The sequence below is a fragment of the Neopelma chrysocephalum genome, unplaced genomic scaffold (genome assembly GCF_003984885.1).
Source record: "Neopelma chrysocephalum unplaced genomic scaffold, ASM398488v2 Primary Assembly neopelma1_24, whole genome shotgun sequence".
Classification (NCBI taxonomy): domain Eukaryota; kingdom Metazoa; phylum Chordata; class Aves; order Passeriformes; family Pipridae; genus Neopelma; species Neopelma chrysocephalum.
The window spans coordinates 15607164-15634283 of record NW_020897693.1 but is presented as its reverse complement, the minus strand read 5'-3'; the positions used below and the strand labels follow the sequence as shown (position 1 = coordinate 15634283).

General features: G+C 41.0%; 1 protein-coding gene across 4 annotated transcripts in view; it reads right to left on the bottom strand.

The window, feature by feature from the left end:
* Positions 1 to 27120, bottom strand: part of TSPAN18 (tetraspanin 18) — a 119132-nt gene that overhangs the window by 51679 nt on the left and 40333 nt on the right. For 3 of the 4 annotated variants that reach the window (XM_027704513.1, XM_027704474.1, XM_027704482.1), the window contains exon 2: positions 8960 to 9093. The exons of the other annotated variant lie outside the window; for it this stretch is intronic. The gene's annotated coding sequence lies outside the window, so the exon portion shown is untranslated. The remainder of the gene's footprint in view (positions 1 to 8959; positions 9094 to 27120) is intronic. 4 annotated transcript variants of the gene reach the window in all.

Genomic DNA, 27120 nt, shown 5'->3' with positions numbered 1-27120 from the left:
CTCAGCTGCAAGTCACTGGGACACAATAAAAGAGAATTAGCTAAGAAAACATTTAATGATAACAATGAGCATTCATGCCTTATTCCTTGTCTTGCAGCTGAGAGTATTCAGTAACTCAGAGGTGGATGGGAAAATAGGAACAAGAAAAGCTACATCAGACAGGCCACCTGCCATTAAGAGTGGCAAAAGCAAGTCATCAGCAGAAGGAGGAGTAATGTCCTAATGGTCATTCTCCTGTCAGAAAAATCCCAAATTATTTCAGAAATGGATCACACACACACACACAAATTACATTAGCAAAAACAAAGAAAAATGGCTCTGCCTCAATATGCCCAGAAAAAACTTAGCAAGAGGATAAAAAGATTTTGTTGTTAGGATGACAAAAAGAAAAATAAAACAACAGATGGGAAGAGTTGCCTCAGTTTGAACTGGAAGACTTTTCTTATAAAACAAAACAATACAAAGGTATTTCTTCACATCAATTGCCCCAAGTTTCATGTAATCTAAGATGAAACTTTATTTTGTAACATTTCCTAACTTTAAAAAAAAGCAACAACCCCCCAAAAAACACAACACAAAACAAATCAAAACCTCTTTTTATAATATGTTTGGATCTAATTTTAAAAGGAAAATGTTGGTTTCATTATTAAGTGTTGAAAGGATCAGCTTTGACATTTCTAAAACAATATGTTGTATTAAAAAATCTGAAAGTAAATATTTTGATGTTTACAAACATATATATGCTGTCCTACTTTTGATTGAAACTATTTGTTTTATTTCAACTTGATTTTATGAAGACTTATGATCTCTGTGAAGATTTTGGATATAAAACTTTATGTAATTTCTGTCTTTCATAAAAATTATCTAATACAGAGATGTGATTCACAGTACACTCACAGGAGAAGAACTATCAGAACACTACACTTTTCATAAGTTATCATTACTCTTGATCGATAGAAAATACATATAGCAAAAGACCAATAACCCAAGCTGCTAAGGCAGCAACTTGGGATTAGTGTGGTACACCTAGTACTCAGGACTGTTGAGTACCCCTTAGGATTGATATTGCTAGTCCTAAACAACTGGATTTACACTTAACATCTAGCTAGTTTCAAGTTTTCCAAATGAGTTATTTCCAATTACATCTTGGAAAAAAACCCAAAAAACATTTTATCACTGCTTTTTAAAAGTCACCATCACTTATCTCCATTTCCTGAGATGACTTGTTGAACATACACAACTTTATCCACCATGTGGTCATACTAAGTCACTAGGAGAATTGAAGCTTTGCTGTAATGATCTTCAGGTATTTTAAATGACCATAAATTGTGCTCATGTAAGTAGTCTGTACTTACAGTCTTTATTTTGAACACTGGCTTTTGGCAGAAGGAGACAGAATAGTGGAATGCCAACTCCTGGTTCCAATGAGTTCAGCTAGACTTTGCCTTCAGTGCTGCTACCAGATAATATACAAAATTTGGAGATGGAAAGGGAAATGGAAAAGCAAAGGCAGTTCTGGCAAGTGATTACACTTTCCAGTAACGTGATCCATACATTCAGCCAATTCAACTTACAGGCCAATAACTTGCGATAAACTTATAGCTCTATTCTGAGAGCTGAACACTTAAGCATGGGGGGAAAAGGAACAAGCTGATTTCTTTCCTTCTTGATGACTGAATACTTGGGGTAGAAATAAATTAAAATTGAGGATATTATTTTTAGCTTCCTTGGCATGTACTTTTGGATGTACTTTGCAGCCAGAAAGGTTATAAATGGTCCAGGTCAGTCTGAGGAGTCAGTGACAAATTCTGCCACCCCATACACATGTCCTCTGTACTGCACTGGGTGTCCATCTGTCTCCCTCTAGCATCAGCAAGGGCTACCCAGAGAGCAGGCAGGAAAGCCCAAGCCTGACAACCCTGCAGAACATGGGGAAAACAGTGTGTCAGATAGCCATAAACTCTAATATCCTGTCATTAACAGTTGCCAGGGAAAGGTGCCACAAACAGTTCAAGGTGGCAATTACAGAAAGCCAGTTCACAGGAAAAGCTTTCTCCTACCCTTCTGGGCTGTCTCTCCCATGCAGCAGGGAGGGACTAAGCCTGCAAAAGCTCCTAGATATTTTAAAATATCAAGACAGTGCTACATCTTATCTGAAAATTAGCACCTGGTTAGTGTTGGGGCATTTGAAAATAAACCTTTCAAAAATGATTTAAAAAGGAAGTTTATGTTGCTTAAACATCTTCTTTGAAATTTATTTATTTTTGCACATGCTGCTGGGAAGGTTGGTCCACTTATGTATGTGCTGTGCTCCACTTTTTCAGAAAAGGAACAGCTGCAGTCAGTCCCCTGTTCAGCTCAAGACCTCCACATGCTGGGCACTAGAAGCTAAAACACAGACAGAGCACTGTAATTATACCCCCCCCATGTCATCTGGCCACAAAATGCCTGCAAGTCCTCTCTACGTTGGAGCTCCTGCCACATGCTACCAAGGAGAACAGCCTTGAACGTCCAGTACAAGCATGTCCAAGGCTGTTCCTAGTTTCTTATCTGAAAACAACTGTCAACAAATGTAACATCTGCCAAGGATGTAATTCCCATCCTTCAGAAGGTAACAGGAGGATGAGTCATTTTACAAAGGACAAACCATCCATTAGATTATCATTATCTTTACTGCGCACAGCCTGTCCAGCAGCTGACCTATGGGTAGGCTCCTCTCTCAAAAGAGTTCTCAAGATTTTGCACTAAATAGGCACAGCAGCAGCACAAGCAAGAAACCTCAGCTTTAAAATGGGCCAGGGCATTCAAGAGTAATAATAACCTCTTTCATACTCTGCAAGTTTAAAAATAACTAGTTGTCAATTTTATTTTTTTAATATAAGATGTATAGATATTCTTTGATGTGCAGTTTTTCAATTGAGGAAAAGGAATTTCTGGACTACCTCTTTCTTTTTTTGTTTCCCTTCCCTATTCTTGCTTTGTCATAGAAAGGAAGAACAACAGGGAAAAATATGAAGATAAACCCTTCAGAATGAAAAATTTTTCATTTTCAGGTTTCTCTGAAAAGGAATGCAAAGTTTCATAAAGCTAGTTTCTACACAAAATAAAGAACTTTTTCTACAGAAAAGGCTTACCAGCTGTATTACCATCTTTATATAGATGGGGAAGGAAGGGAGACAGGAATCAAGCTACTTCCCTCTGTCTGCATGCAGGCTAGGCACAGAGCTAGTAATTGAATGCAAAACTCCCCAAACCCACTTCACTACTTATAGGGTAATACTATCCTTATTACTGATTTTAATAGTTATTGCCTTTCACTGATCCCAGGTCTTGCTCATAAGCTCAAGAATAAAATCTTCAAATACATGCACATATACCCCTCTTACATATCTGTTTTCTGAGAAATCTCTACAGTGAGAGAATAGTTCTAGCAGCTCTTAAACTAAGTCCTCAGCTTCACTCAGTAGTCTTCAAAATGCACAAATCAAAAGCAAATGTACTTCTGTAGGTCTCAAAATAAGCGATGCAAAGCCTTCACTGCCATTCTCAATGACATCGTATCTCAGACACTCCACCCAGGATGCAGCACAGCAATGAAAGGCAGCTTTGCTTCCCCATCCTGTCAGATTGGGTAAACCCCATTTTCCCTTAACAAAGCACTTTATTCATCATATAGTCAGTCAAAAAAAGTTTTAAATTACTCTGTAGCTTTAGAACTAAGTGATAGGAACCGTTAGAGATATATTTCCATCATTCCCAACTTCATAGGGAAACAGGTACAACCAAAACCAGTCCCCACATGAACCACGGTTAACATCAGCTCCAAGTCTCTGGGGCAATACCTCTGAAAAGGTCAATCCACTGCTGGCAGAATCAGCTCTAGAGACGTTTGAGTCCTGTGGCTCTTTTTGTCACCTCTAGACCCATAAGAGACAGAAGTGGCAAACACATCCCACATTGTCAGCAGCCACTTACAGTCTGATGAACCACCTTACAGCACCTTCTACGGGCAGAAGAGCAGAAACCTGCTACCCCAGCCAAGATCCCAAGTGCTGCTCCTCAGAGACAGGAGCTCACTGGTGGCAGACTGAAACAGTGCTGGCTGCACACATGCTGCCTGCTCTCTGGATGCACAGCTGACCTGACACTCACCCTTCATGCTCCCCTTTCACTTGTTAGTGCGCACACTACAAACATATCATCGCTGGCCACAGCAGTTACTGGGACATTTATAATGTGAGCGGGCTGTAACCAAAACACGTGGTCTGGGAGTTTGCAGGGAGCTTGAAACAATGGCTATTGGGCAAGGAGCATCCCATTTATCTGTGCAATGTTAACTCAGACATCCAATGCCAACCATGTATGTGTCAGAAGCTGTTAGCCGCTTCACTAGTAATTTGAGAATCAAGCACATGGGGCATCGCATCGTTCCACACCACTCGCTGTGAGTGATATCTCCTCTTGATACCACAGTGGGCAGCATCTAGGAAGCACCAAATCACCTTTTGTAAAAAAAAAGCTACATGAGCACATTCCCCTGCTATACTGGTGCAAACACAAGCCCAGAGTAAAGTAAAGCCCAGAAAGCTTGCACAATAGTATCTTTAGTGTAAGCACAATTAATCATATGAGAAGATTCTCTTGCAGACTAATTTTGCAGATATTTGAGAGTAGCACAGCTTCTCCAAACAATGAAATTCACAGTCAAAAGAAAAAATTAAAGAAAATTAAAACTTTCTCAGTATGATATCTAATTCCTTTGGTCAATGCAGGCACCATTTACAGGCTTTTATACAAAACACTGAACTTTTAAAAAGTCCTTATTCCATTCTCACAAAATTTCAGTTTCTTTAAAACTTGTCAAATTGTTCAACATTTTAGAAAGAAAAACGTGTATATTGTCAATGCATACACAGATAATAATAATGATAATACTGAACTATTAATTTTCTGCTAAAAAATGTTTATAGAAAGTACTTTTCCTTTTTTCCACTTCTGTAATCACACCTCAGCATAATACAGATTGAGTATTGTGACATGATTGTGGTAAATGAACCTCAAAATTTGTTGTTGTTGCTTCTAAGAGGGAATGGGGTTTTGACTGCTTTTACTTTTAACAAGTTTGCAACATTATCAGCTGCTGAACAGATTTCTATAGGGAGAATCAACAGGGCATCACAGGGAGTCAGAAGTGATGGCAACTATAGAAAGAATGACTGAAGACATATCCCAATTATGGATACAAAAGGATACAAGAGGAAGAGTGCCCAACTCTTACGCTCGCATGCACAAGCACACACTCATTCTTCTCCATGAGGTAGCTTTTTCCCCGATCCCAGACCTATGCTTTTCCCACTCCAGGCTCTGCCTCTGCTTTCTGGAATCAGGGGATTCAACCTTCTTTGTGCTCACGTTGCTCCAGCTGTTTCTTTGTACAAGTTGCTAAGTGGGTTTGTGTGAAGGTCAGACTTATTTCAAAAAAGCAGGCAGTTTCTGTTCGTCAGCAAGTGACAGTTGCACCAAGAAAAAATCCCAAACCTCAGGACTCCTTTTCCTGAGCTGGTGCATGTTTTGACCGACCCCTGCTACCCATGAAAGAACCTCAGCCTCTAAAATACTGCTGCTCACAGCCTTGCTTCCTGCGGGCTTGAATATTTCAGATGCCTACGGAGGTAACTGGGCTCTGGTCATCCCCAGCAGTAGACTTGGTCATCGAACAGAGCAGAGGAAGCTGGTGGCCCAAACTGGTGCATGCCACTCACTTAGTGCTTCTGCAGGGATGAACAAAGCACACAGTGGAGCTGGAGGTTCAGCCCCATGTCCTCATCAAACACCATACAATGAGGATTAACACCGGTTCACAAATCACGTTTCAGGAAAGGGGGAGGAACAGAAGCCCAAAATAGCAGCACTATTTTGTCCCACCTCTTGATCACAAATCATAAAATTCTTATGGAAAGAGATTTTCACCTCTTAAACTTTCAAACACTGAAATAGGGACAATTCTCTAGAGAACACCCCAGGAGCAAAAGGTGAGATCCCCTTGTAAGAGTTCAGGTGTGCTTGCATCAGGGCTGCTAACATACATGACTAAGAGGTAGATTGTGGAAAAAAAGGGACACAGGGGTACTCTGTGCCTCTGTCCCATTGCCTGAGCATCCCCTTAAGCAAGAAAAAACATTATTTACATTTAGTACTCATTGTTACTGAGTTCAAGATGCAGCAAAATCTAATATCCCCAGCTCCTGTCATAGTAGCTGAATGTCATAATTTTCTACTGCTGCTTTGCCTAATTACCTGAACTAACAGAGACAAGGTAAATCTTTTGCACAGCCCAAGACTGTATACATGCATACCATAGCCTACCACTTTCCTTTTGGCTAGAGCTTCCACCAAAACAGAACAACTTTCAGCAAGGAGGGGGAAAAAAAGCAACTGTAAAAAATCAATTTTTAGAAAGAATGTAGCATGATGCCATTTTCCTTATATGGCAACTGGTATCCCATGTGGAGGTTCAAACAATAGCCAGCCTGGCAGGGGATGGGGTAAGAAGATGACTTGGGGGGGAAAAATTTTATATATATATTCCCTGCTGGCCCTCACACTCCATTTCCTCTTGGATTTCTTTGTGACTGCATTGAAAGGGGTCAATAGCTCCCAGCTTGAGAAATGCAGCTTTTGAAAGGAGTATCACCAGCATCTGTATTTAAAGCATGCCTTTTACTTCATGGCCCTCAGCTAATGCAGAGCTTTTAAAAAGCGAGCAGCAAGATAAACTTCCAGGGAAAAGAAAAGGTGAAGAGTGGAGGAGAAACACTTCTTATCCACCTTGGCTTTACTGACACTTTCACTGGAATAAAGCTTGATTGGCAAAGCAAGGACAGGGAACATAAGCTGCAGATGATCTAAAGCACTATGGATCATTATACCTTGCTTCAGTCAACACCTCCCCATCCTTTAAAGTACATTCAAAACCACTACATGAAGTAGCCAAGCACCAAGATGGAAAATAATTTCAAAGGATTAAAAACAATGGGCAAATTAGCACTGAATACTGAACACATCAAAGCTTTGCAACTCAGTCTTCAGTGTTTAAGAATTTCGGATCTGACAAACACAGGCAATCTAGTCAAATTTTAACAAATTTTATCTTGATAATGAAAGACTGATCCAGTGGCTAAATTTGTATTCAGGTTTTCTGTTTGAGGAAATACTCCAGAAAAGCTATGACATGCCAGAACCAGGATTTATTGGGAGGGAGGAGGAACAGGACTATAACCTCCTTTAGTGCCAGGGGATGCAGCCCATGTGGAAGGCTGGCACATGCCCAGTTTTTCAGGACCTCTGGCTCCGCTTCACATTGCAGCCTCATTCAAATATCAATAGCAATTATATTGCAGTTGCTTTCTGTATTAGGATGTGGTTTTTAGTTTGGAAGTGGATGAATCCAAGTGTCCACACACGGAGTTTGTACAGCTCGGCTGTTACTGTAGTCTCCAGGTGTAAACCAGTTGAAACTCCATCCATGTGCTTTAGAATCTAAGAGTTTTCATTAATAAAACTTGTCCAAATTTGAGAAGCAAAACAGGTGAAATCTAATATCCCTCACAGAAGGAACCTCTACTTTGTATTAAGTGGAGACTAGCTAAATAAGACCAGCTATGATTTTCCAGCTCCAATTTATTTGACTTTATATTCATCTGGCTATTTGACCGGAGTCTTTCAGTAAGCATTAGAGAAACCCACAATATTCATCTAAGACAAGCCTGAAATTCGCAGCTGGAAAGGTGGAGTGGTACCTCCAGCAGTACCACACACAGCAAAAAGCTATGTAATATAACTCCTGTCAAACTGTCCAAGAGAGAAATCAAAAATGAGGCCAGAGAATGCTCCAGAAGCAGAGAAGTAAATTGCCTCTGAGAGTCCCTAGCACTGGCAGCGTATGACTTTGCATTTCACTTTAGTTTCCAATCATACTATCTTTCTCACAGGCATTCAAATACATTAGTCTGTGTCTTATCAGATCCTGAATTACCATTGTAGAAAAGCTCCTGTCTGAGAAATGCAGTTCAGAGAGGTTTATGGGGCTGTAATGAGTACTGACAGATAAGCCACACTCATGCAAACACACTTGCAAGTGATGTCTGGTTTAACACAATACAGCCCTAAGCCTTCATAATACAGCATAGGAAACAAAATCCTCCCATTGCCTACTACTAATTGCATCTGCAGTGGTCAGGAGTTGAAAGAGAAGTAAGCAGATTAATTCTATTAGACTGTGCAATAGTATCCCAAGGGGACAAGGGAAAATCCCATCATTTAAATCAGGACTGGTAGACACCGCTGGGAATGATGTTACATACTAGTAGGGGATTAAGAGTTTGGACTAAAGGGCCTCATTTTTTCTAGATCTGGTTTCCATGAGTCATAGTGATTAGAACTGCAAGGCTTTTCTGTTTGTTTTTTTTTCTTTTTTTTTTCACCTAGGGATGACCTGAAACATCTTGCTCAGTTGAAAACTAAATTATTAAATTAATTGCTTACTTAACCCCTTCCCCACAACATACTCTTCCTTATTCCTTTTTCTTTAAAAGTTTTCTGTTTAAATTAAGGTAATTTTTAATATAAAATTGTTTAAGAACAAGAGGTCTAAGTATTGTTTTCTAAATACCTTATATGCAACATTGTTCTTTTTTCAGCATACTCCTCCCACACTTTTAACCTATATTCATCTCAACTATATGAGCAGTCTTGATCCTCTGAAAGTCCTTTTTTTCTGAAAAACATTCCCTGTGCTGTAAATAAAATGTAAGGTTTCACCCCTAAAGACATGGCAGGCAGAGGTGACAAAGCCTCTCTTGAGCCAAATGAATGGAAAAAGTCCTCTGCCGAATCCAATGCAGCAAGCCCAGACCCAGCAGCAGCTGAGCCTGAGCATCAGGAGCACTGTCTGCCTTACCTGCGTGCTGCTTTGAAGGGAAAGACTTTCAGAGAAATATTTGTTCTCCTCAAGAAGAAGTCAGGTTGTACTGATCATGCATTGGGCAGGATCCTTGCTTCAGGTCACTAGCACTGTGATCTGGGTTGGTCAACCTGTCAGAAACAGCAAAGAAAATACATAAGACACATAACTCCATATTGGGACTGAGGAGAAGACCGTGACCTTGTTTCACTCGCTTTGTCCTGCTTAGGTAAAGATCAGCTCTTTCTTGCACACCTGAAGGATGTGAGGGGAAGTATCTGGCAGTGAGTCTGAAGACCCTGTCAAGGTCTGGACAAAAGACAAAATCTCTTTCCTCACTTTCCAGTCCATTAAACCAGCCAGAAAAGGGCTTTGACCAGAAGGCAGGAGGAGGACAGGACTATTTCCAGCAACATAGGAAAGAAGCAACAGAGTTGCTCTGCATCTTCCCCTCCTGCTCCCCTGCACAGCAGAGGAGAGTCACCATGGAAAAAGGAGAGGACAGAAGCACCAGGAAGAGATGCTGTGAGTTCCCAAAAGGCAAGCCCCAGAACAGAAAATGGAGCAGTGTGTGATAAAGGTAGTTAAATGTTTACCATACACACCCCTTATTGTATTGTACGCAACAAATACGCACACACATGTTCACTTACTAGACAGATGTTGGAGTACAGCTGTGTGTTGAATAGAGGGAGCCAGAGATGACTGAGGATGGAAAAGAGGGCAAGGTGGTAGGGTTGAGAGGCAGGTAGGGGTGGGAGGAAGATACCAACAGATGCACAAGGGCTGAAAGCAATAAAGCAAGCAAAAGAAGTCTGCAGAAAGGCATGAAAGGCCAGTGGGAAAGGAGGGGGGATCATGCCAGATCCTGTCTGTTTTCTACTTGCAGAAATCAGCCAGACACAGGGCACAGAGGTAGAGCCATCACTTTAACAGAGCGATTGCTCCATAATGGCTTCTCTCTGGAGAACAGCAGAGAGTCTGGATCTCATTCTCCCTGACAGCTCCAGTCTAGATATGAAGATGGCGCCATGTAAATCCATTTCATAATATTAATTCTCTCCTTTCTAGTCTACCTTGCTGCTTTGCTCTCTTTTGAAGCCCAAACCCTCTATTCTGCCCAACCTCTCCAGCATCCCAAAGCCAATGTCAAGTGTCCACATGCAACATCAGGGAGCATCACTAACCTCCCTGCATCACAACGCTTAGTAACTCCTCCACAGTCAAGATGAAAAGTTGGGAGAGAAGGTCCTTTCACAGCAACTCTACCCAGCAGCCCCCATAAGACACTGAGATGGGGCTGCAGCCAAACATCTCAAACTCCCCTTCTCTGTCATGCTGTCTGGAGATGACAACCACATTGAGCTGAACTAGCATCCAGTAGGTTACAAAGCCACCTACAAGCCAGCTGGGAAGTGCTAATGTCACACCAGACCACATGAAAGGAAATTCCTCTCATGTGCAGCGTATCAGCCCTCTGTCCGCAGAGAAGCTCCCTGCTTTCCACCACAGAGGTGTTATTTCACACTTACTCAGGATGAGGAAGAGGGTTTAGTGGGACACAGGAGCACTGCATGCTGTGCCCACCTTCAGACACCCTGGTGAGGAGCACTCTGTGCCCTAGACGTTCATCTTATGTGCACTAGAGTGACAGCGTGGTCTAGTGAGCAGAGCAGGGGATCACCAAATCGGTACTCAGGCAGATGTTCTCCATGCCCATGTCTCTAATGGAGTCTTTCAGCACACTTTCAGCTGCAGTTCATCCTCCTGCTGGTATTTGTTACAAGTCTCTTCTCTGCTTTGCACAACCTGGCATTTCAAATACACACTTACCAACCACATCCTGGTTTCTTTAAAGGGGAAAGGTAAGTATTTGAGAGGTGCAAATGCTTGTATGTAGAAAATGCACAAGCCTATACACTTCTGCACAGGAAAAAGTGTCCACTGCCTGGTAGAAACATATCCTATTGAATGCAGTCCTATTCCTTTCAGACATGCAGTATTGGATAGTAACTCCCAGCCTTTGAAGACAGTGAAGGAAAAAAAAAATTCAGGTTTGTAAAGCTACGTGAAACCACAAGATGGAAACTGTCAGGCAGGTGTACAGAGAGTCATCAAAAATTTGATTCAATGGCATCTTTAGTAGCAATTTTTCCTTTCCACTATGGAAGAACAGTGCCATGTAGGCAAACCCCATTCATCCCTATTACTATTCTAGCTGATACACCACTGTGATCAGAAGCACAGGGCTCTCATATATTTAGGGTCACTAATAATGTATTTTGTCTTCTGTGCGTGCTTGTTCAAATGAGAGCTTTCAATCATCTCTGTTCAAGAAACATTAAGAAAAAAGATGTATCAGGTCATCTAAATCTTCCTCTCCAGTGGAGGGTCATGCCTCTCCTCTTCCCCCTGCTTTGTTTATATGTAGTCCAATTGAGAGTCTCAAGTAGCAGAAATATTCTCCTTTCTTACAGCAGACTTCAGAAAAGTCTGATGGAGAGCTGTCTTAAAGACTTGCTGCATGCATAAAGAATCTGTCTGGTTTGTTTTTTTATTTTAAATGTGATTCCTTTGTATCTAGCTAGAGCAAAAGAATTAGCATGTGAAAAATATGAATAAGGAAAATAAAAACCAGGCACCTTCTCTGAGGTTGATGCAGAGGGACAGACATTGACAGCAGCACCAGGGAATCCAACAGTCCTTTAGCCTGCTGGTGAATTTTCAAAAGACTAGGCCCAGCAGACTATGGATCACCTGGGCTCAATATATTTCTAATATGAAAACAAAAATAAACAAGAGCTTAATGTGGAATTTCTCCTGGTTGTTGTACTGGTCTTACATTCTCTCTAATCTCTACTGGCTGCTATCAGAGACAAGACCCTGGATTAGACACGATCTGAGCAGCCTAGCAGCTCATGGGTGCCCCTCCCACTACACTGCACTGAGATACACCCTTGGGGCTTTAGACTTTCTGGCTCCTCAGTTTAAGCAGCAGAAGTGACTCTGCTGGAATTTAGCTTTTAAAACAAATTTTATTTTAAATCCAACCCGCATCACAGCTTCCTCCCCACTTCAGTGTTTGTATGCTTTGGGGCCCCAATGGTGGTATATTTTGCAAATGATTTTTTTTTTCTTCCTTGTATATTTGTACAATCACACACATGCTTGTATAAAGCCACTTAATCAAGCATAATTAACAAGAGTTTTCACTATATACTGACACAGAGATCAGGAGGAACACAAAGAATTCCTATCTAACATTTTATACACCACAAATAACACCAAAACAGATGTAAAACAAGCCAATTCCTCATTACTTAACACAACACAAATCTCTGTGCATTAAATACAGCTGAAAGGGAGCTGTGGAGTTGGCATTAACCTGACAGATGTTGAGATGAGCTACATCAGAACTTAGTATCTCAGCCTGAAACAGTGCATGTTAAAAAGGCATCTGCTTTTTGTTTGATATGTGTATTTATTTACATAGACAGCTTGCTGACATGCTGAAAGGTTGGGGAGGGTGGTGTAGGCTGGCATTTTAACTCTCAGCAGGCATTGAGCATGCAGTTTATTATCCTTTGGTCATGTCACAAGCTTCCATTTTATTGCTGAGTGGTGGCAAAAGAGGGGAGCAGGGAACAGAATCAGGGTCCCCTCCACTGTTCAGACTTAATTCCCCTCCAGGAGCTTGCCCTCAGCACAGAAGGCAGCATTTCTAAGCTCAGCCTCCACAGGCGTGCTGCCCCTAGGGCTCACCTTCCAACTTCTGAGGCTTCTGTGCCTTTGATACAGACATGAGAAGAGTCTCTGAAAAACAAGTCAAGCACAGCTCCTTGTGCATAGAAAGAGATCTTTTTTAACAAGAAAGAAAATTAATTAAGTGGGTAAAATCCCACAGGTTGGAACAGGAGCTGAGGAATTATCTTCCTATCAGGTTGGTAATGAGGACTGAAAAACCTCACACAGACATTAACAGCTTCATATGGGCTCATTGGCATTCCAGATCAGATGTGAGGCATGGCATTCCCACGAGCACCAGATGCAGCTCCAGTTACAGACCAGACTATGGGCAAACCACATTTTGCCCTGCTGAAAACAGTATTCTCGTGATGTCTGAAAATTAAAGGTACAAACCTATCCACAGAATAACTTTTTCTCACAGAAATTGTGCTCAGGAAGACTGTAGGTCACAACATCCAATGCCCTGGGTTGTTCCAACCCACCTCTGAAACCTGTGTTTAGATATATAAGTGTGTGTATGAGAGAGAGATTTATTCAACATGCTGTGGGGAACAGCCAGCACACGTCTAGGTGCACATCAAATGACACAATCAGACACTTACCAAAATCCACGACTTCTACCCTATTGATTTCTCCACCAACACTGCTGGCTGCTTAACTGTTAACAATCACAAGTATTACTCAATACTAATAAAATAATATGGATTATTTCCTATTCCCTGAAGTGGAAAAACTACCTGATTTGGGGTCGATGACAAGAATGGCAAGCATGATGCATTCATGGTAACCACAAAGAACCACAGAGCTTACTGAGACCACACTGAACTGTGCCAAGCTGTTCAAAGCTGCATTTCAGAAATGCCTTAACTTCCCCTGCTACTGAGGCAAAGGAATTTGTCCCCTACCTCAAAAAGAGAAAGAAAGAAAAAAAGATGTGAACTACTGACCATCTGTCTCAAAACACGCCTTTGGACATCCTCCTGCCCTTTTGTTACTGTTCATATCACAAGAGTCCCTTGAGGCCCCACAGAACCAAGGTTTTTACTGTGTGGAGCATAAAGGAGCCCCCTGCCAAAAAAGCTTGCTGCCTAAACAGACAAAAACAGGAAAAAAGAAAATACCACTATTTTCCTTGTTACAGATGGGAAGAGAAATACTAGTGGTAAAGATGAGACAGGAAGCCAGGGACTACCTCAGAAGAGAACATCTTCAGTCTCAAGCCTATTCTTTCAGTATGGCCATCGCTGTTTCTTCCTTTCTCTTTCTCCTGTCTTTCCCTGAAATTTGTTTCTTTTACAGCTTGTAAAGTCCATCCTTAAAAGCAAAGTCAACAGCCTACTGATATGATTCTCATTTTCAGGGTTAGGTGGTTCAGGGATTCTGATGTCAAAAAGCACAAAGAATTAGCTAGCACCCAAAAATTGCCCCAAAGAAGCCAAATCTACCCCCCTCCCCTTTAAATGAACAGCAAATACTGGTATGTGCTGTTTCATGTAGCTTTTTAATATACCTAATCATGGGGCCCTCAAGTCACCAAGTCAGAACCACACTAGTGCAAGTACTTCTGAAGCATGTTTCAGACATTACCCGTATGTTATCAGTCAATACAGATGCCATCCCTACCAGATGAGACAATTATTTTGAAATTGCATTGAAAGGAAAGATACGTCTTGTAAAGGTTTCACTAATTGCCCAAACTTACTGAAGACTAAGGATAATGCACTATTTCCCCACTATGTCTGCCTCTCATTAATCCAAATGGCCTCTGTGCCCTAAGCGTATTGGAAGAAGAAACCAACGGCACTTCCTCAGCAATAGGATTAAATTACCTGCCCTGAGGAATCAGGTTGCCTAACAGAAGCATTTGCATTATTAATAGCTACTTCAAATAATTTTAAGTCATCGTTTAACAAGCATCACTACTTGCTTAGTTTTTTTTGAATTTGAAATATCTGTAGTGCATAAACAGCAGTCAGTCTGTTTTCCAAGCTATTCTTTCTTGTTTGACTCAGAAATAATGTTTTCTGTCAGCCTGAACTGTTAATTTAGGTTTGCTGTTGCTGCTCTCTCCTCTTTCCTTGAATAAAGGGCTGGCTGATCCCTGGGATACTACAGCACAGAATTTGGGTTTTCACACCCAAGCTGTCACTCTATTGGCTCTGACAATCCAGCTGTTTTCTATCATACTTTTTAAAGGCTCTCATTTACCTCTCATATCTCTGTCCTCGAATTCACCTGACTGGACATGTTGACACTTTTGGGCAGGATGTTCCCAGAATAACAGAAGGATGTAAGGATGGAGAGAAAACAGACATTCAAAGGCAGCGCACACTATATGTGCAGCGAGGGTGTATGTCTATTATAGGAATTCAAACATCTGCTGGTAGTGAGGTTAGTTTGGAAAGGCTTTGATTCCTGCCTAGGGAATTGAGTGTCATTTGCTTGCTCCATAAGAATGCCATGGGCTTCCTCGTGCAGTGTTAGATCCAAATATACTTTTATGTATTACAGAGTTTTATGTATAATATATGTGTGTGTGATTCCTGTCCTTCAAAAGATTTCTCAGTGCAAAAACTAATGCAGAATGGAACACTTCATGGAGTTGTATAGCTCTTCAACTCTCCTTTGGAATGCATCATTAGTTCTGCATAACTGATATCTCTTGTTTTATCTTCAAATCCCCTTTCTTTAAACAAACTCTAGATTCCCCCACTCCTCAAAAAATGCCTCTTAAGACCTGATTGTTTTTCTTGAAAGACACAATAATTTTAAAGGGCTTAGCAGGAGTATTTCAAGAGGAAAAACCACACAAAATCCAATAATCAACTGATAAAGGGCAAAGAGAAAGCCACAGCCAGCTATGAAAAAAGACATGAAATGCTGTTCCATTATCCTCTTGAAATGAAGAGTAAAATTTTGCAAAATTCCATTCCAGTGCCCGCAACTCTGCCTAAATTCTCCTGACCACAGTAACAAAGCCATTACATACCACACATCTCAGCATTTTCATCATGTTCCAAACATCTAGCACATGGCTCAAAGGTTTTGCCTTTCAAAGTAATGAATCTTGTGATCAGCGCGTGAAATCAGATTGCTAAGTGCAAAGAGAAAAGGAAGTTGATTTTCTATGAAATGGAGGAAACCACCCTCTCCTCTCATATCCTTCTGTATATTACTCACTGAGCAAGGGTCTCCTTGCCCACATGCTACATCATCTCTGCATCACCTCTGTCACTCAGTCTCCAACCTTCTGCTGTTCTTAACTGTTTCTTCATAGAGTTTGCAGTGACTCCAGCTTTGCATAGGTTCAAATAAAACACCATAAAGATCTGATTTTTTTCAAATTACTGAACTTAACCTCTGAATAAAGGCTACCACAGAAGGGTACAGTGCAAATACAGCTCCTGTTTAAGTCGAATTACAGCAGCCTTAAAGATTATCAGTGAGAAAAGTTCATTAAATCATGCAAGCCAGCAAAGACCCACACCACACATGGAAGTACAGTTTAATTAACTTGGTTCGAAATTATACTGTCATTGAGCAGTAGGGCTGTTCATGGCAGGAAACTTTAGTAAGTGTAGAGCTGAGCCCTACAGAAATAGCTACTAGATTTTCACCTATGAAGAATTAGATGCCAAAATGTAGACACTGTTAACAACATAAATCTTAAAGGCCTCAAAAAGGTTTGCTTTGTCCGCACAACAGAAAAGCACCTATTAATCACAGAAAGCCAGTAACTGGAAGGGATGAAGAACATACAGTCAGCCAAACAAACAGCAGCAGAAGATAAGGAAGAACTTCAAGTTAACACCAGGCAAAGAGATACATCCATCTTTTTCTTCTTTTCCCAGAAAATAAAAAAATTATCATATTATAAGAGCTGTATTTTTCTTTTCTTTTTCCCTTCTACTCTCTGTATATTTAAAAACAAAAACAAAGACAAACCCAAACTTCTGACCAACAATATTTCAGGAAAGAACAAATCTAACAGACTTTTTTTCTAGAATGCAAAGTTATAAATCATCAAAACTTTTCAATGGTCCAAAAGAAACATGATTACCAGTAAATGCATTAGCAATTCCAGTACGTGTTAGAAATATAGAGTGAGGTAATTGTTTCCTTAGCTGAGGCTCAATTGTACAAGCACCTTAAAGCCATTTTGTGCTGCATGGCATTCAGCAGAATTATAGTATATTGGAATGGACTGACTAGGGAGAATGAAGATATTTATTTCTTGCTGGTATTTTTTGGTGATGGTGTTTCTGAGGACTCATACCAGCTTTCATTACTAGGCCACGTCCCCTATTTGCATATGTTTTTCATCAGCTGCTTTTCCCCCAATCCTTCCCACTGTTTTTCTCTTCTGTCCTCTCCTACTTACTGAGCTAGTAATCAAAAACAGGGCAGCATAATGGAAATTGCAAATATGAAGCGGGTCAGGCAGTTTAGATCAATGACAACTGTTGTTATTACCTAGCACAGACAGAACAAAATAGTCTGAGGTTCTGCAACAACACTGGTTGAACCCAGCTTTTTGTTCCCAAAGGATCTCCCAGAACTGGAGAAATGGGATGCCACCCCTCTGAAAACTGCAGAAAGCAAGCTCTTTGGCTCATTGCCACAGTGCGTCAGCAAAGAAACATCTCTCCCTAGCTTTCCCAGTTATTTATACAGTTATTAAAATGTGAGATAATGTTTTCTGTTGTAAAAACACTGTATTGTCAGAGAATACCCTTTTGGAGGACACTCCTAGGCAATTAGTGAAGGACCATTTCTGAGCCTTGAACACAGGAGGAGGGATGCCAAGGGAAACTACAGTTCTATTGAAACTGAGGGCAAAACTCCGCTTCTGCAATAGGGGCACAACCAGATCCCAAACACATGGATAGAGAGCAGCTTCACAAAGGCTTCGGAAGTGGTCAGTGGTTTGGGGATGCATCTGTACAAATGTCCCAAACCACATATTCAAGACTCCTCAGGCAAGAAATATTACCGATTTCTGAAAAACCTGGGCCTTTGGAAGTGTTTCAAGTGAAACAAAGAAAAAATCTGCCCCATTCTCAAAACTTTTAGATGTCTTTGAAATAAATGGTGGGACTTCTGCCTTGGACATTAGCACACAAATTTAAAAGTGTTTCCAAAATAGTGCACATGCTGATGCTACTGTTTTTTGGAGCCTGGTCATGTAATAGTCTGTGGAAGCTGAAATGCAATTTATTATCAGCCTTAACAATAAAAAGGGCTTCTGACTCTTAGGTTTCCTCCTGACAGTGGCACCCAAGGGGTCCCATTGCAGGGACTATTCCTTCCAACCAAGACTCTACATTCTGTTTTTCTATTACAGAGCCACCTGCAAAGGTATGTCTTGAAAATGAAAACAGCTTTATCTTTTGCCTGGCCCTTCCCCATGACTTTTTTTTTTTTTTGTGATTTCAGCTTCAATTTTTTTTTCAGCATTTCCACAAATGGCACATCTGCACTTCGGCACCTCGCACCAGACTAGAAACAGTGAAACTGAGAGACAGGGAAAGACCAACATTACTTGTAAAACAGTTTAATGAAGACAGGGTGTGAACTGAAATAAACCTATTGGCCTTATAATCAGCAACAGGAGTGTTTACTGGCACTTAGCTTTTGACTGCAGCATTCCACAAGAGTCTAGAGGAGGCAGCAGACCAACTAATTAGGCCAGCATTGACATCAGGAAAGCATGAGAAGGAAACAACTGCACAAAAACTCTCTGCTACATTATTTGTTTTGGTCTCTTGGGCCACACAAGACCACCAAAACTCTCCCAGCTCAGCTATGGCATAGCTCCTAGGACAGCTGCTATGGACAGCTGTATTTAATTTTGGGTGGAGTTAAGTGTTTAAAGGCCCTCAGAAAGCACTTCCCAGCTGCAAGAAGCCAAAGAGACCTTCTCCAAGGGGAAACTTCTGTTCCCTTTGACTCACCTAGGGAAAGCTACTGCTTATAATCCATGATTACTTAAATCAGCTCTAATGTCTGGCTACCAGTTGGCAAGATATAGCAGTCTGCAGACAGCTCAAGCTAGGACCAAGAATAAATAATTTTTATCAGCTGAGAAATGCTTTCTGGTACATGGAAAGTGAGCCCAGCAACAGGGAGAAAGGACGAAACCTTAGGAGGCTGTGAAACCTCGCTCTTTAACAGTGGTGGTACAATCAAGCCTTACAGCCTTTGAAAGGTTTCTCAACACCTGCACAGTTCCAACCCATCCAGGCAAAGCATCAAATGCCTCTTCCAAGGCACAAGCAAGCCAGTCTCAAGACAGTAACAAGAGATGAAGTGCACATATCCCTCACCTGAGTACACCTCAGAGTGAGTTTGCCAGAGCTTCTAAGATATATGCTGCTAAAGCATTCAGCCCACTCTATCTTCTAGCTACAACAGAAACCAGCTGCCATTTTAATGAAAGGCAGGTGAGAAGGAAAACTAAGGTTCAGGCACTAGCTGCCATCCCAGGTAAAAGCAGTCAGAGCAATGTTACAGCACACGTGTCTAGAACAGGAAGCTTCTTTCCCTCTTGGACCTCACCTCAGGGGCAAGACAGGTGGAAGAAACATTTGACTCTCAGCTTTTCTTTCTCAGTGCCTCCTTTGAACAGCTGCCACACTGTCCTGCTCATACCCAGGGCCAGGCGAGTCAGGGATCTCCTTTGACTGTCCTGTCCCCACAGCTCACACTCAAGACAGTGGACTCCTGTACCAGAGGTTAACTGGAAACGAGGAAGGTCAAATACAATAATTGGTGTCAGCTCTGCCAAATGAGCTGCCAACCAGAAACACAAGAAAGCCCTCACTAAAAACAGATGCCAGATGCAGGAGAATCTCTCAGTGCCCAGATAATGCTCCACAGGGCCCTTCTCCATGTGCAGCTGTTTCCAGAGCACTGCAACCAGAAATTCCAAGCCAGACAAGTAGCTTTTCAAAGCAGACATTAAACATTCATTTGTTATAAACACCCTCCTGAGCCCTAGAGACCAGTGAAAGGTGTAGGGAAACACAGCAAAGAGAATCCAGAGGCCAGACTCACAATGCCTCGTACCGTGGTTATTTGAATATGCGAAGGAAGAAAAAGACGAGTTTTCAAAATGGTCCATGTGTTAAGAAACAGATATGATATTTTATATTTTGGGCACTTCAGTTCTTCAAGGGCAGTTTTCCCTTATCTCTGAACAGCAAGAAAGTATGCTTCTCATTGTTATTTTAGAAATGTATACAAGAATTTCAAACAAGCTCTCTGCTTTGCAATGCAATCCTCAGACTGAAATGTCTCCACATTTGCAATCTTTTTCTCTTCTCTCTGTTGAGCAAGGGGCAGTTGGGGAGGGCAAGGGAGAAAGCGATCTGTGAGGTCAAAGAGTGGGGAGTCATGAGAGTGGCTTGCTATTGCTCATTTAGTGGCTTTGGCTTGTCCAGTTAAGAGTGTTGTCTTTTATTTGTCTACAGATTTTATATTCATGGTACTGTGGTTTTAAACAGGACTGTAGGGTTCTAGGAACATATAACAGGAAAAATCTTGCAAAATCAGATGGAAGGACACACATAAGGCACTCTGTAGCCAGGTCTGAGAAAGGAGGTCGCTATATGCAGTTTCCAGAGGAAATGCTTATAACTCAACAATACATATGGGGAACTCTTTCATAAAATTACTTAATTTCACATAGGCCAAAAAATAAGTATTATAAAGATTAATATGTTGAGATCATAGAAAGAAGGTGGGCAAACACAGTTAAATAATAAAAATGCAGCTGAGTGCATAGCTGAAGCTTTACAGCAAATTTGTTCATTTATGGTAATGTCCACTGTGTATTAGCACTTCCATAAATACTCTGTAAATAAGATTTAAGAGGATTGTTTCAGTTTCTGCTGATAATCAACTGTTAAAGAATGGCTGCAGAATAAGAATTTTGTAATTCAATGCAAATAGTCGTGCAAGAAGCTAAATCCTATGAATTACACACATTTAGTCAGGGAGCAGAAATACTATTGTGTGACCTATATGTCAAAATACAAACTGAATTGTGCAGCTGGAAGCTGAACACTTGAATACGAGCCACTGAATACTAAAAAGGAATTGCTTGTAAAGAATCAGCAAACCAAAAAGCAATCTATGAATAATTTCAAATAACTCATGCAATTGAGAAGTCAATAAGTTTCTTGTAGACGATTTGTCAATAAAAGAACTTACATAAAAAATGTATTTTAAAATTTCTACAAATTATTATGTAGATATCAAAAGAGTATTTATGATTCATCATGAAGAGACATAAGTAATTATACCAGGGGTTGAAAAGCCATTTTATTTCTTGTATTATATTCTGTAACTGATCAGGTGTACTAGGATAATATTTTTAGTTTCCCCCAGGTATAAGCCATTAGTGAGTGATGGAGGCAAGAGGATGGAACTTGATGGCTAAGTAATCTGATTCACTCTCACCAAGTTTGAGCAAAATCTGACGTCAATGAATCTGTCCTTGAATATAGTAATGTCATTATTCAATCTCATTCTTGCAGGCGGTCATACCAGATAATAATTTCATTCTCTTGATTTGCAGAAGAGCAGCAACCTGCGATTCAACACACAGCACAGCCCTCTTTAATAATTTAAAAATTTAAAGCACCTGATTTGCTACTAATGTGCAGTTAGGAAAAAAAAAAGACCACGAACCTTCCTAGTGATGGATTTTCCAAGAGCTAAGAGCTACAGGACAGGGATCTGAAGCTGGACGTGACAGTTAGAAAAAGAAGATTGGTGACCTTTCTGCACCAGTTAGTCAACTATTTGTTGGACTTACTACAGTACTGCATGGAGAGGCAGCAAGCAGTCACCAACAAGCCTCAGTCCCCCAGGTTCATGGCAGCAGTTCTGGATGGAAATTTCATAAGCCACCCAGTTCATGAGGAAAACAGCAGGTTTTGGAATTCAAGGAAAGCTGGCCCTGTGATGAGATTTACTCCAGGAGCAAAAGGAAACATGTTTTTAGAAGGGTCTTATTCTGAAGGAAAGCATTAGCTTTCCTTGACCTCAGTAATAAAATGGCAGGAGCCAACATTGCTGCAGAGATTTTGCAACATTTAAAAATGATTTTATGATTCTACTTCTCTCATCAAATTTGAGTTTCATTTGCTTTTTACACCAGTTCCTCTACTCTTGTAACAACGGAGGTTGGTACGTGACATCCTTTGTTTCACGCAGAAGCCTTTATTTCCTTCCTCTTGACCTGAAATTAAGAACACTGCAGTAGATGGTCCAAGAGGCACAAATCACACTGACTAAACCAAGTCTGCTAACTCACAGAAACCAGAGCAGCAGAAGGGTGGGAGAAACTTCCCTCCCAAACAATTTGAGGGTTTTGTTACTCCGCATTGGGTCATGTATTTTCATTCATTTGGGGTTCTACTACCAGCCCCTCCTAAAAGGTTTAGATCCTTGCTTATTACACCTCAGCAGAGCAACATCTCGTCTCCACAGCTTTCCAGGAACTACACATTTGGGGAAATGTTAACAACCATTAGACTTGACACATTTCCTATATGTTTTACAAGTGGTCTCAAACACAAGTACTGTTTCCTTCAGATCATGTATGAGACCAGATGAAGGACTTGCTCTCAGGTCTATTTTGATATCTCCTGAAAGGCAGGAGGGCAACCTAATAGACTTTTTGCTAAATACTGCTTTTCCCTGTAATTGTACCTCTTCTGGTCCACATGAGCTTCACTGGCAGTAAATGTTGTAACAAGGGCAGCTTACAACTTGCATTAGCACATCCTTGCGGTATAAGGAAGCATTTGAACGAGACTAATGTATTTGGAATTGAGAGTGAGACAAGGTAATTGAAAGGAGCAGGAGATTGGTCACAAATATACTATGCCTTTAGTGTGGAGTCCAACAGTTTGGAAGTGGTTCAGGCATGGTTGTCTAGTCAAGATCAATCACATTTCTGCCAGCACTCAGCCAGGCTTCTGTGATGTCCCTTCCCTGGACACTCTCTTCTCTGTTTCGGTCACCAGTTAGAGGAAATCCTAGGACAAGGACCTCCTTTGGGGCTTTATTTAAACAAACAGACAGCTCCTCCTGAACAAATGCCACTGTCATAATGACATCCAAACCATTTTTCAACATTTCACAATGTGTTTAAGGAGGAGAGATGCTGTCAGCCTGAAAAGCCCAGGCAGCAGGCCATTAGGAACCAGCCACACTTCTTGGGGTGACTGATTTAACTTTGTTCTTTATATTTCTTGCCCTGCTTCCTCTCTGGATAAAGTTACAGTGTAGCTGTCTCATCCCCCAGCTGCTGAGGCTGGGCATAGTTTCCCCAGGAATCCTTGGAGCTATCCCAGCTCAGGCGGGGCTTCAGATGAGGAAGCTGCCAGCCTTGTCCTCCTGCTAAATGGAGGAACTTTGCTGTCGTGAGAGTACTGAGTCAACACATCACAATTTTTGGGCCTCGCAGAAAATTTATCTTTTAAAAAAGAATGAAACATCTTCCTTCAAAAAAGAAATTTTAATATCACCAGGAAAAGCAAGCAATTCCCAAAATCTTTCACTTGACTCTGCCTTAGAGAGACAAATAACTTTATTATCTCTTCTCCCACTAACATGCCCCTAACCTATCCCAGCTTCACAAGTAGATTTTCTCCAACAGATGGTCTAAGTGATTAACATAACTTTGCTAAACTTGGGAAAGTGTTCTCAACATGTATTTATTTAGTTTCCAAGGCCGATGCTTCTATTTCAGATATGAGAAATCACATTTACATGTTTAAAAGGGTACCTCCTCCAACAGTACCAATAGGCCTAATAAAAGATCCAACCTACTTTCCCTGTCAACCTTATCCAAGAAATTGCCACCGAAATGAGTTTCAGTACAGCTCTTCCCACTGAATCTGCTTATATGTCTCTGCCGGCCTCTGTTCATATTTCAGTCAATAAAGGATGAAAAACTAAAAGCAGCAGCTTTCCCCCTGAAGCATACCAAGGCATTAGCTTGCTACAGCATTTGTATTTGCTACCTGTACAGGAAGGATTGGGTCATCCTCTTCTTAGGCCAAGTGCTCAGGGAGGAAGAGATCAGCAGGAGCAGAGCTTGCGCCTGCAAGCAAGAGACCTCGCTTTCAAGTTCTTTGTACAGTATTTATAAAGTATCGATGGAAGCTGTAGGGGGCAGCTGGTTAACATCCCATAACACTACTACAGAAGGATTTTACCCAGAAGTTAAAGAGACCCTCATAATTAATTGAGGCTGCAGAAGGAATGCAGGCAGACCAACTAATTACCTCTGATACGCTGGCTAAGGCACTTGCTGTTGGAAGACGTGTTAGGGGATCTCTAGTGTTCATAAGCAGTCAGGATTTCTGTTTTTTATCTCCACTAAAGATGCATTTCTAAATACTCAACACAGCTCCTTCAGCCAGAGCCCTCACTCCATTTTGTATTGCAACAGCCATCATTTTCCTTTCCCTCACACAACACAGCCTTGCTCAGACCTGCCATCCGCTCCTGACAACCATAAGATTTACCTGTTACATACTGACCAGCAGGAGAAACAAAGTGTGAATATTGAGGTCAGCATAAAATAATACCAGAATTGACACCTCCAGCCTCCCAAGTTGGATATTAATTTGGAAAAAAAAACCAAACAAACAGAAAATCCGTTTTGCACTGAGAACCTTGTAATGTTCTGCAAAGTGAGCATGAGGCAAATGGAGCAGGCATATAAAAACCCCAAGTCATATCTCTCCAGTGGAAGGAAAAAAAATTTTAAACAAAATTTCATACAGCACTGGCCAAAATACCTGCTGAGGGTACTTATGCAATAAATCAGTGTCTGATTTCTGCTTAACCTTGTGACCTTTTAAATCTGTAAGTAGAAAACTTTCTGGTTAGGAAAAAAAAAAGTAAAAGGAGGGATCAAGTTTAAAAGTTCACCTGGCACATATGCAAGAGGCTTAAAAACTACGAGCCTCATTTCCCCAGATTAATCTGCAGTGCAAATGTGAAGATGCTAATGATTTATTTCTCACCCCTCTGCACCTGCACCAACTCCCTCTTGGTCTCTTTAAGACAGAAAAATGAATAATAAAAATAATAATAAATGTATGTGCTCTTTTCATTAGCAACTCTCAGCTCTCATTTCTGACTTGGTATTAAAACATCAAAAACAAATTCCCCAACCCCCATACCACTGGGTGATCAATGATTCTTTACCACTTACAGAAGATCTAAAGAGGTACCTAATACATTTATTATGTTACAGTCACCAGCACAAATTCTTTTCAAAATGTAGTAATCCTCTCCACATGACACTTAACTCCCCAGTAGGTCCTTTTGCAGTCAGGTTAATAACTTTCATATTATGTCAGTGAAAGAATATTAACAGTGAATATGTTGAATTCAAATTTATAGTATGGTACCTCCTCCATTTGTTTGGTTCCAGGCCCTGCTGGCCTCTACCTAAGATTTGACAAATAAAACTCATTTGGCATTTCTGGCAAATGCTTCTTGATTGAGCATTTGTGATCAAAGAGGGTCTTCTCATTTCCTTACACTGCAACTCTAGTGGTGTAGTCTCACTTTGTCTTCCTTGTTCAGCAGAAGCAGCAAACAAGAGAGCAAGAGAGAATAATTCCTTTCCCATAAAAATTCAGCTCTCAAGAATTTATTTCTAAGTTCTTTGTTTTATCCACACTGCCTTTAGGACAAAATACCATGTCTTCAGAACATAATATCCTATTTTCAAACTTCAACAGGCACCCAAACTCCTCTAAACTGATAAAATCTTCAGTACAAGATGGAAGAGTAGGCTCTAAATATTACTTTGTATACTTAACAAAAGGCAGGTGTTTTCTCTCTCATGTGTTTCCATCCGAAACAGCACCCAGCAGATGTGCCGGCACATTGTTGTGTCCAAGTCAGCAAACCCTCAGAGCAGCAGTCTCCTCTTTGAGTCAAAGCAGCAGAAATTCTCTTTAGGTATCAGCAAGGCAAGGAGTAGAAGCAGCCACCTTGCTCTCCCAGGCAAGCCTAAGCGAAGTGACCCAGGTGTGTTGTCTGGCAAAACATTCCCATCACATCTCTGCTTCAGCTTGTTCTCCTCAGGGGTGTTCTGTAGAGAGACATTTGTGATGGCATGTGTGACATCCAGGAGCAGGCAGGAGCAACTGGGCTCATTCAGCACAGCGTAGAAACAACAGGAAGTGGTTGGGGAGGAAAAGAAATAAGGGAAAAGAGAAGAAGGCAGCAAGTCCTGAAATACTGAAGTACTTTGACCTAATGAGAAGATGATTTTACAAATAGCAGCTATGAACCTGTTCAAGATCATAAACATCTGAATGGAAAATTTGCTGCCAGAAACCACCTGCTACCACATGTACAGCTACCAATTGCTCCTCCCCAAAGGAAACGGGAGCCTTGTATTTCAGGGAATCAATCTTGTTTCCAAAATGAAACACAGCTGGTAATAAACAAAACCCCAAATACCCATGAAACACAAAGCCATTCAGTGATAAAAAGTCAGACTTCCAGCTCTCTACTTGACAGTGACCACCAAGGACAAATCCTTGCTTTCAGTAGGAAATAGACTGCAAAAGCAGCCAGGGAATCATTTTTATTGGGTGGTGTCAGTTTTGAGCTGGACTAGACAGAATCCCTAATCCTTTGCCTTCATCCACTCCAGTCAGGTCCTGGACTGCTGCAGATACATTTTCAAGGAAGTCTAAAATGAGATCTGAGAGGTGGAATTAGAACTTCCTTACTCTAGCTGCCTCCTCAGATGATAGGATGCAAATTCACTGCCACCCCCAAGATGGACCAGATGAGCACTGTTGTCAGACACAGGCACAACAGCAGGACTCAGGTGGGCTGGGAAAAACAGAGGCCTTCTTAGGTAGGGAAGAAGGCTTTGCAAGAAGCCTTTATTTTCTAATTTTTAGATGTTGAACAGACCCAAAATCCTGTCACACTTCAACCCCTTCAAAACCAAGCAAGTTGAAAGGAGAGATTATTTGCTTGTTTTAGTGATTACTTTTTTTTTTCCAATCACAAGCCTAACTGATATTTTCTAGCCAAAAGTCTTTCTCAGATTAAAACAAACAAACATGCCCAAAACATTAAAGCTTTAATCATACAGGTTTTAGATTTAAAAATATTGACTTCATAGAAATTCCATAAAAAAAGACTGTATCTTCCTAGACCTCAAAATTATTGGGAAGAAAAGACTAAGGCATTTAGGCAAAATGTGTATTGCTGGCTCTAACTAAGCTGAAATTACCAGAGCTCCTAACTCTAGGCTGGCTGGAGGCCTGGTTTTCCCTAGCTCAGACACTAACTATGGTCACTCATTATTATTCACCACTGGCTCAGCATAGACAATACACACACTCTAC